Raw genomic sequence first — 6808 nt, 5'->3', positions numbered from 1 at the left:
TTCTGCTCCGGCGGCTCCGGCTTCTGCTCCGCAGGCTCCGGCTTCTGCTCCGCCGTCTTCTTCTGCTCCGCTGTCTTCAGTTATCTTCTGCGAAGTGTGGCTGGCAAGAGGGCTTATATAGCCCTTGGGTCACTGTGATTGGCTCAAAGTTATGCTAATTAGGGTTTGAAAAATGTACCAATGCTATTGGTCCAGACTTTGTCCAATCAGGTTTGGAAATAAGATGCTATTGGTCAATTCTATATTCCCACCATTCATTCATGTCTGCCCCACTTCCATTTTCTCAATGGAGGTTTACCATTGATATTAGAATAATGTGCCTTATTTTTTTTTCTGCTAGCCTTATCAGATTCAATTTTATCAGATGTATGTTGAATTTTATCAAATGGTATAATATTACATCATTTTTTTCTCTTTTTTACTAGTTATAAGGTGAATAATATATATTATAAATATATTTCTGTAATGAATCTGATTTGGTGATATATTAATCTTTAAACATAGTACTATATTTAATTTGCCATTATTTTATGAAATGCCAACATGTGTGTGTGTGTTTATATGTGGTGCTGTGTATCGAACCCAGAGCCTGGTCCATGCTAAGTAAGTTCTCAGTCTGCACTGTGTGTGTGCGAGTGCCTTGTTTATTTTGGTACAAGTAGATGCTAGCATCTTAAAATACTTGGGGAGATTTCCTTCCTTTACGTCATGTTCTGTAACAGTTTAAATATTACCATCAATTTCCATTCCTCAGAATTCACAGGGGAAGTACAGAGGTTGCTCTTTGTCAGCTTTCTCAGTTCTTACATTGTATCTGTTTTCTATAGGATTTCTATCTCTTCTTGGTCAATTCTGATCATTTATACTTTCTTAAAAAATTATTTAAATCAAGTTTTCAAATTTAAAAATTTACTATATTACTATATGAAAAATTTACATTACTATATGAAAAGATCTTAAAAAATTATTTAAGTCAAAATTTCAAATTTCAAATCAAGTTTCAAATTAATACAGAAGTTTACAAAATATTATTTTATATATTTTGATATTCCTCATAGGCATGGATTTACCCTATTTTTAAATTTTTATTTCTAATATTGCTTCATATGTTTAGTTCATTCTTTAAAGAACCATTTGGTAGGTTTAGTTACTATATATATTTTCCTATTTATAATTTATTCATTTAAATTTTTTAAATTTTATTTTCAAGTTAATTTATTTTACTTTCCTTAAGTTTTCTTATTATTATTCAAAATAATCTATGTCATCTCAGTCTGGAAAACTTACAAAACTATAAGCATGTCTTTCAAATCAATTAAATTTGCATGTGTATTTTGGCTTAATTAAATGGATTATTATAACTAGAATTTTCTTAATGATTATGAAATATATAGGTAAAAATCCTGTCAAATCCATTTAAAAAGTGAAAGCAAATATTTGTCTGTTGTATAGGTAGAAATGCACTTTGTCTTACTCTAGACTACAAGAAAAGTATAAAGTGGATCACATTTTCCTCTCACCTTCTATTTCTATGTGTTGTTCATTTTTTGAGGGAGCTGTCTACCCCATCACTGCCTGCTGGTTAGCACACACATGTTAATTTCAGACTTCCTATTCCCTTCTCTATCAAAATATATGCTGGGTCTCATTTCCTCAGTAATAGACTCACCCTAACAAGGCAATAGCTTGATGAAACTCACTAACATTAATGCTTGGTAACATCTGAGAATAGTACCTTACTATAATTTTTTTTTTGTTTTTATGGAGAAATTTTGGAATATAATATCTTAGCCTTATAGAATTGGTGGTAGCGAGACCTTTTACTGGTATTTGAATTAAACAAAAAGATAACTTCTTTAAATGTAAAACTAACTTCATAGATTACAAAAGTATCTATTAACTTATTCACAACCTAATTTTTAAAAAGTATTTTATAAAATCACATTAAATGGACTCATTTTTATTTGTAGCCTGGTGGAATGAAAGCAGGAACATTTGAACCTTACCCATCACATTCTACTGACCCTTATGTGCTTAAACCAGGAAAGGAGGTTTCCAAAAAAGATGATAAGGTTTTTCATCCCCCAAGTGGACCAAAAAGCAGACCAATTGAAAGTATAATGAGTTTGAATGTCAAAAGGTAGGAATATCTTATATTTAGCCTAAGAGTCAAAAAATATTTTCAAATTTTAGACTTCAAAATATTTATGTATACACTTTTAAAAATTAAAATTTGACTTTAGAAATCTAAGCACCTTCAATATACCTGTCTTCCCTTGTAAAAAGCACTTTATCTCTAGTTATTTAAAACTACTTGATATTTGTACTTTAACAGTATACACTATCATTGGCCATTTCTTAAAGGGAATTTCTCAGCATTTGTGAGGAATCGTTTTTTCTTTTTCTTTTTTGAGACAGGGTCTCATTAAGTTTCTTAGAGCCTTACTAAACTGCTGAGGCTACGCTTGAATATGTGATCCTCCTGCCTCAGCTTTTTGAGTGGCTGGGATTACTAGCATGTGCCACCATGCCCTGTTAATTGTGAGGAATCCTAATGAGGCTTAAGAGTTCTGCCCCTAGCTTTGAAATAACCTTCTCTGCAAACAGGAAATATTCTGGTTGATTAAAAATGCATATATAATACTTATGTACTTATAATACTTATATTTGTCTGTTTAATTGCTTTGACTTTATTGAAATCTGATTTTACATTATTGCAAATATCCCACATCTAGTTTTAGCTTCTTTTCCCCGAATTTTAAAATGAATAAACCTTTGGACAATAAGAGTTAAAATTTGTTACATAATTGTTTCTCCTGTTAAATTATGTTTTCTAAATTTATCTGACTTTAATAAAAGATAAGTTTTCTAAGTTTGTGAGACAAATTTTGTTTCTGGATCATTCATATGTCATCAAATATATCAGTGTAAATTTTTAATGTAAAAATTTTATAGAAAATGTGGATATATTATCTGCATGTCTAAAATTAAATGTGCCTTTATTCAATTTTAGGGCACTCAATATGAAGAACTACAAGACTGCTTCATTACAGTCCTATTAGCAACTGCAAGACACGTAACTTTCTAAATCCTTACTACCAGTAACTTGTCATCAAGAGCTAATTATTTGAAAAAATGCAAAATGCAAAGTGTGTGGAACAGATAGCCTTGAAAAGAAATTTAACCTCCAACTCCAATATTCTTCCTGATTTTAGTACTACTACTTAATAAATAGTTTTTGCTAATAATTTAACATGCGATTTCTGACTTATGTTTTAGATTTGTGTTCCTAAGCAGAGTATAATGCTGAAAAATGTTATAAAATCTTTAAATATAGTCTATTACTTGGAACCTTAAAATTTCACAGTTGAGGACAGGAACAGAGAAGGCTGGAGGAGTAGACTGTACACCACAAATTCTTAACTTGCTTCTTTTTCTCAGAGTGTTGAAAAACTGTACTGATAGTTATCCAACTGTCATAGCCTACCATTAACACTCTAAACAAAGAAACATATTAGATCCATTTATATTGCACAATTTATATATGTATACATTATAGTGAGACATGTTTCAACTCATGGTGTCATATCTTCTATTTGTAACTTAGGTAGAACATCAGATTACTTAGCCAGTGGCAGCTCCAAGATAAGTTGAAGGGGAGAGGGGGAATGCATGGATTCATTCTTATAATTTGTAAGATGGATTTGTTTTTGGTATTCTCTCACGTTCCTGTAAAGCTGCCTCTTAGAGCATCCAGATAGATCACTCCAATGCTTTAGTTCCCAAGTTCTTTCTTCTCCTTAATCTGCCCTCTCTCTTTTAAAAATGTGCTTTAAATATGATTAAATATATTACTGTTATTTATAGTGTGGTCTCTAATAGTCTTCAATTCAATGGGGAAAGAGGTAGTGATGTTTGTATTTTGAAAAGGAAACTTAAAATGTATTAGGGAAGTTATTTTTGACCAATGATGCTTTTTGAGTATTTGTTCCCCTACCAGTCTAGGCTCTTCAGAGCTGAAAATTGGACTGGAGAGGTTTTAGGACTTTTTTCCTTTGTGTCCCATTGTTTTCCATCGGAGAGAACTATGTTAAGGTTTTTGAAAGGGTAAAGATAGTTTAAAGAATTTTTGCTATTTTTAATTTTTTTTAAAAAATTCATGCTTTATAATTAATTAGTGGGCAATGGATGTCTTAAAAATATTATCATGGGTATAATTTGATTCAAAGGTGACCTATGTCTTCCAAATAGAAATGGCTTTATTAGTTTTTCAGCACATAACTGAATCAAATTTATAGTTCTATATTGATAAATATTACTGAGTTTTATATATTCTTTTGAGATTGTAGCTTATATATGTAGACTTTATGAATATCTATGTAATTGCCCATTTTAACTCTATCTTTTGTTAACTGCAATTAATTTTTATTAAAAGTGTGTCTTTTTAAAGCAATGCATGGTTTACATAATATATTCATAGATGGGAACACTCATAACCTTACTGAAAAGTATGATTAATAGTATGACAGTGGCAGACTTCATCTAGGGTCTACATCACTGTATTGATTTTCAGAAAAGTAGATGCAGAAACCAGTAACAGGAATCATAAAACACGTAAACAAATTAAGATTTTTGGGACTCAGGAGAGGAACACGCATTCAATTAAAGGGGTGCAAACAAGAATGCCCGTTGTTTTTAGGGATTGAAAGCAAGGGTGCTTAATCACTGAGCCAAGTCCCCACCCCTTTTTGGTCCACTTGGGGGATGAAAAACCTTATCATCTTTTTTGGAAACCTCCTTTCCTGGTTTAAGCACATAAGGGTCAGTAGAATGTGATGGGTAAGGTTCAAATGTTCCTGCTTTCATTCCACCAGGCTACAAATAAAAATGAGTCCATTTAATGTGATTTTATAAAATACTTTTTAAAAATTAGGTTGTGAATAAGTTAATAGATACTTTTGTAATCTATGAAGTTAGTTTTACATTTAAAGAAGTTATCTTTTTGTTTAATTCAAATACCAGTAAAAGGTCTCGCTACCACCAATTCTATAAGGCTAAGATATTATATTCCAAAATTTCTCCATAAAAACAAAAAAAAAATTATAGTAAGGTACTATTCTCAGATGTTACCAAGCATTAATGTTAGTGAGTTTCATCAAGCTATTGCCTTGTTAGGGTGAGTCTATTACTGAGGAAATGAGACCCAGCATATATTTTGATAGAGAAGGGAATAGGAAGTCTGAAATTAACATGTGTGTGCTAACCAGCAGGCAGTGATGGGGTAGACAGCTCCCTCAAAAAATGAACAACACATAGAAATAGAAGGTGAGAGGAAAATGTGATCCACTTTATACTTTTCTTGTAGTCTAGAGTAAGACAAAGTGCATTTCTACCTATACAACAGACAAATATTTGCTTTCACTTTTTAAATGGATTTGACAGGATTTTTACCTATATATTTCATAATCATTAAGAAAATTCTAGTTATAATAATCCATTTAATTAAGCCAAAATACACATGCAAATTTAATTGATTTGAAAGACATGCTTATAGTTTTGTAAGTTTTCCAGACTGAGATGACATAGATTATTTTGAATAATAATAAGAAAACTTAAGGAAAGTAAAATAAATTAACTTGAAAATAAAATTTAAAAAATTTAAATGAATAAATTATAAATAGGAAAATATATATAGTAACTAAACCTACCAAATGGTTCTTTAAAGAATGAACTAAACATATGAAGCAATATTAGAAATAAAAATTTAAAAATAGGGTAAATCCATGCCTATGAGGAATATCAAAATATATAAAATAATATTTTGTAAACTTCTGTATTAATTTGAAACTTGATTTGAAATTTGAAATTTTGACTTAAATAATTTTTTAAGATCTTTTCATATAGTAATGTAAATTTTTCATATAGTAATATAGTAAATTTTTAAATTTGAAAACTTGATTTAAATAATTTTTTAAGAAAGTATAAATGATCAGAATTGACCAAGAAGAGATAGAAATCCTATAGAAAACAGATACAATGTAAGAACTGAGAAAGCTGACAAAGAGCAACCTCTGTACTTCCCCTGTGAATTCTGAGGAATGGAAATTGATGGTAATATTTAAACTGTTACAGAACATGACGTAAAGGAAGGAAATCTCCCCAAGTATTTTAAGATGCTAGCATCTACTTGTACCAAAATAAACAAGGCACTCGCACACACACAGTGCAGACTGAGAACTTACTTAGCATGGACCAGGCTCTGGGTTCGATACACAGCACCACATATAAACACACACACACATGTTGGCATTTCATAAAATAATGGCAAATTAAATATAGTACTATGTTTAAAGATTAATATATCACCAAATCAGATTCATTACAGAAATATATTTATAATATATATTATTCACCTTATAACTAGTAAAAAAGAGAAAAAAATGATGTAATATTATACCATTTGATAAAATTCAACATACATCTGATAAAATTGAATCTGATAAGGCTAGCAGAAAAAAAAATAAGGCACATTATTCTAATATCAATGGTAAACCTCCATTGAGAAAATGGAAGTGGGGCAGACATGAATGAATGGTGGGAATATAGAATTGACCAATAGCATCTTATTTCCAAACCTGATTGGACAAAGTCTGGACCAATAGCATTGGTACATTTTTCAAACCCTAATTAGCATAACTTTGAGCCAATCACAGTGACCCAAGGGCTATATAAGCCCTCTTGCCAGCCACACTTCGCAGAAGATAACTGAAGACAGCGGAGCAGAAGAAGACGGCGGAGCAGAAGCCGG

General features: G+C 30.9%; 1 long non-coding RNA gene across 1 annotated transcript; it reads left to right on the top strand.

The window, feature by feature from the left end:
• The first annotated feature begins 1172 nt into the window (after positions 1–1172).
• LOC124103204 (uncharacterized) lies at positions 1173–3864 on the top strand. The gene is made up of 2 exons (XR_006855124.2): positions 1173–2140; positions 3014–3864. It is a non-coding gene; the product is annotated as an uncharacterized LOC124103204 (long non-coding RNA).
• The last annotated feature ends 2944 nt before the right edge of the window (positions 3865–6808 follow it).

This window comes from Marmota monax, unplaced genomic scaffold, assembly GCF_021218885.2.
Source record: "Marmota monax isolate L192 unplaced genomic scaffold, Marmota_monax_Labrador192_F-V1.1 WCK01_AAM20220418_F8-fsc00766, whole genome shotgun sequence".
Taxonomy (NCBI): Eukaryota; Metazoa; Chordata; class Mammalia; order Rodentia; family Sciuridae; genus Marmota; species Marmota monax.
This window is presented reverse-complemented; position numbering and strand designations above follow the sequence as displayed.